This window comes from Nomascus leucogenys, chromosome 13, assembly GCF_006542625.1.
Source record: "Nomascus leucogenys isolate Asia chromosome 13, Asia_NLE_v1, whole genome shotgun sequence".
Taxonomy (NCBI): domain Eukaryota; kingdom Metazoa; phylum Chordata; class Mammalia; order Primates; family Hylobatidae; genus Nomascus; species Nomascus leucogenys.
In genome coordinates this window covers 6414537-6425386 of record NC_044393.1, presented here as the reverse complement: position 1 = coordinate 6425386, position 10850 = coordinate 6414537, and positions in this window count along the sequence as shown.

Below are 10850 nucleotides of genomic sequence, written 5' to 3'. Positions count from 1 at the left end.
GTATGTACTTTTTTGGGTCTGGCTTCTTTCCTTCACATAATTATTTTGAGATGTGTGCACGTTGTTGTGTGTATCAGCAGTTCATAGCTTTGTATTTCTGAGTAGTAGTCTGTGGCATGGATATACCCCGGTTTGTTTATCCATTCACTTGTTGATAAATCTACCTCTTTTTTAGGATGCAATTATGCATTGAAGTATAACATGCATACAGCAAAGTGCATAAAACATTCATGATAGTTTGATAGAAAAATAAGATCTAGTGTTTGATGGATCAGAAGGGGACTGGGGTTCACAATCCTCTATTGTGTATTTCAAAACAGCTAGAAGAGAATAATTTGAATGTTTCTAGCATAAAGAAAAGACAAATATTTAAGGTGACAGATATTGTAAGCAGACTGATTTAATCTTGACTAATGATACGAATGTATTAAATTATATGTACTGAAAAAAATGATATGTGACCAGATGAGTGAATTTTCATGAAGTGCACACCCTCATCCATGTAACTATAGCACCCAGATTAAGAAACAAGACATGGCTAGACCCCAGAATCCCCGCTGAGCCCCTCCCTGTCCCTGCATTCCATTCCCCTCTGTGTTCTGACACATAGATCACACTGAGGGTTCTTGAACTTCATCTGAATGGATCACACAATACGTTATTCTTTGGTGCCTGGCTTCCTCCACTTTACGTTATGACTGTGAGATTCATTCTTGGTGTTATGTATACCGGTAGTGTGTTCCTTTTTACAGCCGAGTAATATTCCACCCTGTGAATACACCACAGTTTGTTTCTCCAGTCCTCTGCTGCGGGACATCTGGGCTGTTTCCAGTAGTTGGCCATTTCAGATAATGCGCCTGTGGACATTGCTGCCATAGCTTTTGTGCCTGTGTTTTCATTTCTGTTGGGCTGTGCCCAGGAGTGGAGGTGCCGGGTCCTGGGGTGTGCATAGGGTCAGCTTCACTAGATAGTCTTCCTCTTAAATTCCTTGTAAGACCATTCACTCTCCAGCTGTCCACCACCATCCTAGCCCCAGACGCTGCCATTTGCACCCGGGTGACTTCAACAGCCTTTGAACAGGTCCCTGTTTACCCCTCCCCAATCCACTCTCCACACGGAAGTCAGAGTGAGCGTTCAAAATGGCAATTTGGGTTATGTTGTTGCCCTGTTTTCTCACGGGCCTGAAGCCCATGAGGCCCTGCCTCATTCCACCCCTGACTGCCCGCATGAGTTTCTTCTGGCTGTTGTGACAGATTGCCATGAACTCCACGGTTTAAAGCAGCACACATTATCCTAAGTTCAGGAGCTCAGACGTCTACAACAGGCAGCAGGACCCATCCCTTTGAGGGGCTCTAGGGGATAATCTGTGTCCTTGCCCTTTTTCAGGCTCTAGAGGTCACCTGCATTCCTCAGCCGCAGGCCCCTTCCTCTGTGGCTTCCATCCTCCAATCTCCTCTCTCACAGTGGCTCTCCTTCAGCTCTCTTATAAGGACCCCTGTGCTTGCACTGGGGCCCTGGCTAGTCCAGGATAATTTCCTACCTCCAGGTCCTTCACTTCATTACATCTGCCTGGTCCTTTTGCCTTGTAAAGTTGCATATTCACAGGTTCTGCAGATTAGGACGTGGACATGGGGGAGCCACTGCCTCTCTGCCCACGGCCCTCTCATCCTTCTCTGGATACACTGGCCTCCCTGCTGCCCCATCTCAAGGAACAAGCCTTCTTCCCCTTCAGCTTTGGCAGATGGCCCTGGCTTTTGCACACCTGGTCTCCCTCTGTTCATGTTTTCCACTTGTCTGCCACTGCATTGTCCAGCATGACCGTGTTCACTTACCTGTTCGAACATTTCTGCATCCCCATCCTACTCCCTCCCTACCCCCATCGGTCCCTGAAGCAGGGGCCTTGGCTGATGCCCCGCTGTAGCTCTGGCTCCTAGGCATTTCGTGACTCACGGAAGGTCCACATGCGTTGCCCGCCTAGGTCCTCTCACAGTGCCGAGCACTCTACTCATGCTTCCTGGGTTAACTCTTAACAGCAACCCTCTGCTGTAAGTGCCAGTAACAGGCATGAATTTGCAGGCGAAGAAACCACAGCATAAACAGGTGAAGTGACTTGTTTGAGGTTACACAGCTTTTAAGTGGCAAAACCAGGATTCATGCCCAGGCAGGTGGGCTCCAGAGGGCTCGAGGGTCTTGGGCCGCCTTGCGGGCCGGGCTTTGTCTCCTTGTAGCTGTTCTTCTGTTCACAGCAAAGGCAACCTCATCCCTTTGAGCCCAGACAGTCATGCCCTTTGGGATGTGTCCACTCCAGAACAGGGTCTGTGCTTGACTTACGCATAATGAAAGCTCCTCTGAGGGAAGTCCCCCTGGGTCTGCCCCATGGTGAGCCCGGGCCTCTTAAGGAGCCACCTGACACTCCTAAAATGGACTTTTCAAGGTCTCAGCTAAAGCCCCGTGTGCTTCTCCTCCTCCCCGGCAGTCCTGCAGCAAGGTAGCTTTTCATCAGACAAGGAGGCCTGCTCTGGGCTGGGGGCCCCCTCCCCAGCCCACTCAACTCCCTCCCACATCCTCCAACCCCCTCCCACTCAGCTGAACACCAGGTCTCCTCCCCTCCCTCTCAGGCTCCTGTGTTACCTGAATAGCCTGTGGGTGGGTCTCCATATTGCCCCATAGTCAGATGCAAACACAAAGTCGAAGTGCCATTAACTTGGTGGATGAGTCCATTTTCACACTGCCAATAAAGACATTCCCAAGACTGGGTAATTTATAAAGAAAAAGAGGTTTAATGGACTCACAGGGCCAGGTGTCTGGGGAGGCCTCACAATCATGGTGGAAGGCAAAAGGCACTCCTTACATGGCGGTGTCAAGAGAGAAAATGAGCAAGCGAAAGGGGTTTCCCCTTATAAAACCATCACATCTCATAAGACTTCTTCACTACCACGAGAACAGTATGGGGGAAACCGTCCACATGATCCAATTGTCTCCTGCCGTGTCCTTCCCACAACATGTGGGAATTATGAGAGCTACAATTCTAGATGAGATTTGGGTGGGGGACACAGCTAAACCATATCACTTGGTCATCCAAGGTCACGTGGCTGGAAGGAGGGTGGGGGGCACAATCCCAGCCTAGATTCCCCTGACTTCACAGCCTGATCTCGTTGTTTATTTATTTATCCAGCAAATAGTGAGCACCTACCGTGTGCTGAGCAGTGTTTTGGAAGCTGGAGATAGAGCATGGAATGAAACAACCAAAGTCCTTTTCTTCAAAGAGCTGGCATTCTTGAGCAGCAGAAAATAAATGCAAAGGTTCTTTACCACAAGGTGAAGCCTGGTAAGATGGAACACTCACACAAGAAGTCAGGCAGAGCAGACATCACTCACAGATAGGCAGCAAGAACAGGCAGAAACCTAGGACCTAGCAAGCCAGCTGCTCACGGCTCAGGAAAGCTGCCCAAGGCGGAAGGCGTTTCATCTGTGCATGTCCCACCTTGGGCTACAGCCTAGGGACCCTGAAAGCACCCTGCCTCAGGTTTCACACCCTGGGTGACACTGTGATTGCTGAGTTCCAGCATCGAGGGACACCCTGATCTAGGAGGAATGAGGATATATACAGCCCGGTCTGTTCTGGACCGCTCCTTCTAATCTCAGGACATTGGATTTGTGGCATATTCTACAGTGAACCCGGGCACCAGCACTGATCCCCTCTCCCCTCCTCCCAGGGAATATTTTTGGTTGTCCATTCTCATTCATTCTACTTCTTAAACTATTCGGAACCGCAGGTCAGGTTCTGAGAACACCAAGGGAGGAGGTGGGAGAGCTCTGTTAGCCAAGGCCATGTGAGGCCCTGTCCTCCTGCAGTAAACAAATAAGCCCATCTTATTGACACACACACATACCCACTATACCCTCTCCTTAGGGACACACACACACACACATATACCCACTATGCCCTCTCCTTGGGGACACACACACACACCCACTACACCCTCTCCTTAGGGACACACACACACCCCCACTACACCCTCTCCTTAGGGACACACACACACCCACTACACCCTCTCCTTAGGGACACACACACAAAGCCTCTTTCTTTGTAATAATTGCAGCAAAAATACCATGGCTGGTGCTCATTGGCCGGGCTTGTGTCACATGCTCATCCCTGAACCAATCACTGTGGCTGTGGGGATGGAGCCAAGCTTAGGTCACACTCCGCCCCTGAAGCAGGATAAACCGTCAAACCCACCTGGACCACACGGACTGAGCATGCTGATGGGGGTGGGGTGAGGTCCCAAGAAAATCGAGGTGCTCTTACTGGAAGGGACAGGGATGCTGGTAGGCAAGAGGTCCAGTAGCCTTGGCATGTCTATGGGTTGATGACTCCTCCAAACTGTTCTCCAGCCCAAACCCACCCTTGAGCCCCGGACCCACAGTTCCAACTCCCTCCTGGCCACATTTGTTTGAAAGTCCTATGGGCACCTGGAACGCAGTGTCTTCCTGCTCGCGGCAGAAACCTGATCGCCTGCGCCGATCCCCTCTCCCCTCCTCCCAGGGAATATTTTTAGTTGTCCATTCCCATTCGTTCTACTTCTTAAACTGTTCAAAACCACAGGTCAGGTCCCACCTACACCAAAGCATGCAACAAAATGTTTTCCTGCTGCTCTTGGAACAAAGCCCTGTCCAGCAAATTTCACACAGGCTATGGGTTCTGAGCCCTGGCATCCGGGTGATTTCGGATCACGCCGAAACGCGCTTGCTGTCAGCCCTCTGGTCACACTGACCCACGTGAGCAGCACTTAACAGGTGTCTGGCACAGATGTCTGAACGACATCTGGAATGTCCCTTTGTCTCTTGGTTCTCCCTTTCTCTTCTCTAAGCTTTTATGAGTGTTGCCCTGCTGCATGGAATATTGCCTCATAACTAACTTAGCTAAGTCCTTCTCATCCTGCAGGCCTCAGTTTACCCATCGCTTCTTCCAGGAAGCTTCTGCTCATCTTCCAGGCTAGGTGAGTATGCTCCTCCCATAAACCCTCGTACTTCACCTTAACATGGTGCTGAGCAGATGGCATCATTTCTGTCTAATCCCTTTTCTTCTTCCTTCCCTTCTTCCTTCCTTTCCTCCCTCCATGCTTTCTTCCTTCCTTCTTTTCCTTCCTTTTTGCCTATGTTCTGCCTCCTTGTCCCCTACTGGGCCATAATCCCCTTAAGGGATAAGACTGTATCTTACTTACCTTTATAATGGGGTGCCAAGAACTGCAGAGTCATAGGCCCTCGACTAAGCTCTTCCAAAGGAGTGGGCTTATTCCCATTAGATGGGAGAGCATCAAGAAGTGGGTCCAGCCCTCCACTGTTCTCTGCTGGGAGTCCTGGAGGATTTGGGGTACGTTCTGGCCCAGGATACCTGAGATGTAGGAAAGCTTCGATTTAGAGACAGGGATATGGTGCTGAACCTTAGGGGTTGCAAAAGAAGTACTTGGAAATTGGCTTTGTCTTTACCAACTTGACCCTGGAAAGTTGTTTCCAGGGAGCCCCCTGGGTTTGCTGCCCAAGATCTTTTCAGCAGAAAGTTGGGATATGCTCAGCCTTCTGACCTCAGAGAATATTTTTTCCACAAGGTCTAACGTACGGTGGCCAGATAAAATACAGGACACCAAGTTAAATTTGAATTTCTAATAAACAATGAATAATTTAGTAGCATAAATATGTGCCAAATATTGCATGGGACGTACTTATACTGTTGATTGATGATTCACTGCTTAACTAACAAACAAACTTAACTGGGCATCCTGTATTTTTATTTGCTAAATCTGGTGCATTTCTAGAAGGTAGAGCTGAGTTGGATGAACAAACTAATGAGTCTGTATTAGTTATCTACTGCCCTGTAACAGATTACCATAAACTCAGCAGCTTAAAACAACACACGTGGATTATTCTGCAGCCTCTGTGGGCCAGGAGTCTGGGCACAGCGTGGCTGAGCTCTCTGCTTCAGGCCTTCCCCAGGTTGAAATCAAGGTATTGAATGGGGCTGTGGTCTTATCTGAAATCAAGGTGTGGGATTGGAAAGGAATCAGCTTCTAAGCTCTTGCAGGCTGTTGCCAGAATTTATTCCTTTATGGCTGGAGGACTCATGGTAGTTTGCTTTTTCAAAGATAATAAAGAGAGTAAGATTCCAGAGTGAGTGCTGGTGGATGGGGGGGAGGGTCTCATGACATGACGTCATCATGGGAGTGACACCCATCAGCTTTGCTGTGTTCTGGAGGTTTGCAGCAAGCCTCAAATCCCACCCACAATCCAGGCGTGGGGATTATATGAGTATGGCCACCGGGAGCTAGGGATCCTAGGGACACCTCAAAGTCGGTCCTACACAGTTTTGTTTCCCACCACTTCACTTTTGCCCACACAGTTACTCATGCCAGGGATATAATTTCCTTTTCTGAGTGGACACCAGATGTTATCCTTCAAGGGCCCCTTAAGAGCTTGGGCTTCTGAGCCAGACTTCTCTGCATCACTTGGGCAGGTTTTGCCTCTCTGCATCTGTGTTGTCCCATCTGGAAGCTGGAGAGTAACAGTGCCCATCTCCTAAGACGGTTTGTTGGTTGTGACAATTCAGGAAGAATGCTCAGCTCAGGGACAGGGAGCACTCAGTAGACACAAGAGCCCCACGAGTTCTGCCCCAGGCAGTGCCCAGGAACTGCCCAGGGTCATGCCATTAGTGAGTTTCACGGCTGTCATTAGACCCCAGCAGCAGGCAAAGCCAATGCAAAGTGGAAACACTGGTGGATGATGTGCTGGGTGATTTTCTTAACAACAGAAATAAACACGTTTCAAACTTGGTTTTATTTTTGGTGTCAGTGAAGGTGGGCAGTCAAAGTAACTTCATGCCAAGAGCTTCCTGTGTGCCAGGCCCTCCCTCGGCACAAGGACACAGCAGTAAACACTGGGTGTCGAGGGCTAAGTCTGGCGTGGCCGATCCGTGGAATTGGCCTGTGGAACTCTGAGATGTTCTAAGGTCCAGGCCCTGCCTCATAGATGCCCTTCATTGGTCTGGAGAAGCCATTTTCCAACTTCGGTGAGCTTGTGAACCACCGGGGGCATCTTTCTCAAAATCAGATGCGGATTCAGCAGGTCTAGGGTGGGGCCTGAGGTTCTGCATTTCTGAACAACTCCCTGATGCTGCTGGTCCATGGGAGTTACAGTGGAATTGGAGGTGTTGATATTTATTAGGCTACCCCAACAGTGATGGTCTTGAAATAAATCCATAGGTTCTTTGATACTCCTGTCTTTAAGAGGTAAAGTTGACTCCCCCAACTGCCACCCCTTGGAGTGTGAGGTGGACTTCATGCTCACTTCTGAAGAGTAGAATATGGTGGAAGTGACGGTGTGTCTCTTCTGAGACTTAAGTCATAAAAGGCACTGGGGCTTCTATCTTGCTCTCTCTTGGATCACTTGCTCTGGGGGAACCAGATGACACCTTGCAAGGGCGCTCAAGTAGCCTACAGAGAGGCAAGGAATGAAGGCTGGGAACGTGCCCATGGCAGGACCTAAGGCCTGCTGCCAACATCCGGTGAGGAGCTGAGGCCTTCAGCCAACAGCCACACAGTGGGTCCTCTTGGAAGCAGATCCTCCATGTGGTCAAGTCTTCAATGGCCACAGCCTTGGCTGCCATTTTGACTGCAATGTCAGGGGAGACTCTGAGCCAGCTCTATCAAACTGAGCCACTCTTGATTTCCTGACCCACAGATGCTGTGAGATAACAAATGCTCGTTGGTTTAAGCTGCTAAGTCTTGGGTATAACTAATATGCCAAGTGATCTGAATGTGCAGCTGGGTAAGAGAACTGTTGTAATGGAAGAGACAGACAGTAGTCAAGCAGTTATTGAAGTCAGTGGTTCTTAAGCCTGAGTGTGCCTCGGAATCAGCTGGAGGGCTTGTTAAAACACAGATTCCGACTGGGCTTGGTGGCTCACGCCTGTAATCCCAGCATTTTGGGAGGCCGAGGCGGGTGGATCACGAGGTCAGGAGTTCAAGACCAGCCTGGCCAATATGGTGGAACCCCATCTCTACTAAAAATATAAAAAATTAGCCGGGTGTGGTGGCGTGCACCTGTAGCCCCAGCTACTCGGGAGGCTGAGGCAGGAGAATCACTTGAACCTTGGAGGTGGAGGTTGCAGTGAGCCGAGATTGCGCCACTGCACTCCAGCCTGGGCGACAGAGAGAGAGACTCCGTCTCAAACAAGAACAACAAAAAACCCACCAGATTCCTGGGGTGAGGACTGCCGCTGAATAAGTAGCTTCCTACTGGGCCAGGTTTACTGCCCACCCATCTTCTCTCTCCCTGCTCACTCCCCACTCACCTCTAAAGCACCCCTTTGTCTCAATAAATGGGGGAACCATCCCCAAAACCTTTCTGATCTAACTTTGGCCAACTTGATGCTCCATTACTAGGGAGATGGTCGAGTAAATAGCAATACGTCCAAGCTCCAGAATATTGTGCAGCAGTAATAAAAAAGGGTTTGGTTTCTATCTGTGGATCTAGAGAGGCACCCATGATTTATCTTGAAGTACAGAAAGCAAGTTGCACATTTTTCAAAATGAAAATAGCTAAATTGTTTTTTACATCTCCACCCGCCCCCAATTATAAAAGCAATACATGCTCATGGCAAAAAATAGAGAAAACAGAAAAGTATAAGGAGAAAGAAAGTGGAAAGGATCCAGAATCTTACTGCCCAGAAACACTACTTTTAACGTTTTGATGCATTTTCTTCCAGTCTCATTTCTATGCATATTTGCACACATGGGTGTATATATATATATGTATATGTATATATATATATATTTAAATTTATATTGAAGCAAAAATAGAATCACACTACGAATGCTGTTTAGTAGATTGCTTTTTTTCCACTTAACTATCACAGCTTTCCATGCTAATGAATATAGATTTATCATCATCTTTCATGGCAACAGAGCATTTGAGTTTGAATACAGCCTACGTTATTTGAGCAATCCCCTGTGGATGGACATTTAGGCTGTTTCTGGATGTTCATGACTGTGTAAACAGTGCTACTGAGGACAATGCTCCACTGTACCTTACCCGCTGGGTGCTTGCCTGATCCTCGCCTTGGGATCAATTCCTGAGTGTGGAATTGCTGCTTCAAAGGTTGTGCACAGGTGGCTATCTTCATAACGATTCTAAGGGTGGGTTCTGGAGCCAAGGGTTTGGGGGAGAGTCTGGGCCCTGCCCCTCTGTTTTTACAACTGTTTTTTATCTGGGGCACGTTCCTTAACCTCCTGGTGCCTCAGTCTCTTCTTCTCTAAAATGGGAATAACAATTGGATGTCGTTCCTGGAGCTGCTGGAAGGAGCCAATGAGTTGGAAAGTGTTTAGGGCTCAGGACTGGCGCCAGCCGGCTCCTGGGTGAAGCCAGAGGGCCAGTTGGGAAGGTGCCTTGGGGACCTTGGTGCCTGCTGGAAAGCAGAGAATATGGATAATGTAATGCTGGCTAATTGTGTGTTTTTCCTGCACAAGGCACTGTTCGGAACCCTTTGCTAACTCACCTCATCCTTTTGTAAGCTCCTGAGTTAGGCACTGTCATCTCATTTACAGACGAAGAAGATGAAACACAGAGAGGTCAGTGTCATGGCTTGGAGGAGGTGGAGCTGGGACCCAAGCCTGACGGTGAAGCTCTAGAGCCTTCATCCCTACCATGATGCTGGGGGACAAGGATGGAGAGGAAAGAATTGGTGGGGTCAGAGAGACTGGATTCAAATCCCGGCTCTGCCTCCTCACAGAAGGATGAGATGTTGAGTGGCCAAGTGAGCATTCTGTGAGGGAAAGGGGAGGTGGGGGAGGAGATAGGCAATAAACAGCAAACACGTGTGTGATAACTGCAGACCTTGGTGCTACTGGGAAGGATATGGACAAGAGAGTAAAAGGAGGGATTGGCAGGTCTGCACGATCCTCCCTGAGAACCTGACCCCTGAGCTAAGATGAGGAAGACAAAATGAGGAGTTACCTCTGGAGAGGAGCTGGGTGTGGGGAACATTCTGGCATGTGCAAGGGCCCTGGGGTGGGCGAGATCTTGGTGAGTTTGAGAAACTGGAAGGAGACCCGTTCTGGGGCCACTGGAGGAAGGAGGAAGGTTGTTCTCTTGGCAACCCACTTGATTGCAGGGGAAATTGAGGCACAGAGAGATAAGTGGTTTGCCAAGTCCATGGGGCTGGCAAGTGCAGAGCAGTGCTTTTGACGCAGGTGGTCAGACGCCTGAGCCTGGGCCCTTCATGAGGCGTGTGAGTCATGCTCACTGGCCTTCTGAATATTCAAGAGAAGCTGAAATGCTGATTTTTGTGTGAAACGTCCTTATGTTTAAATTTTGGTAACCACTTAAAACATAAAGTAACATAAATCCTATGGAGATATGACCCAAGGGCCATGACCTAGTGTGTTTTGATGTCACCTCTCTGTCCCTTTATCTAACAACCTCTGTGCCTTTATCTAACAATGCACACGATGCCAGTCCCTACCTCGTAGGATTGCCAGAGCCTGTTAAGAGTTATGTGAGCAGGAGCTCCAGGAGGGGGCCTGTGTCTGTCAGCCCAAGGCTGAGGTTCCACTCATGAAACATGGTTCCTATTTCCTCACTCCCCACCATCTCTGGCAATAGCCTAGGTGAGGTCATGTTTCTAGAATGGCTTCTGCCTTTGTCCCAAAAATGACAGAGTAGCAGCAATTGATCCCTTGATGTCCCTCCCAGCCGCTGCTTTGCAGAAGCTTATGATTTGTGCATTTAAAACCTGACTAGAAAACTCTCAGGGGCACCTCCTCCATTACCTAGCAAGCCTTGTGGGAGAAATATGT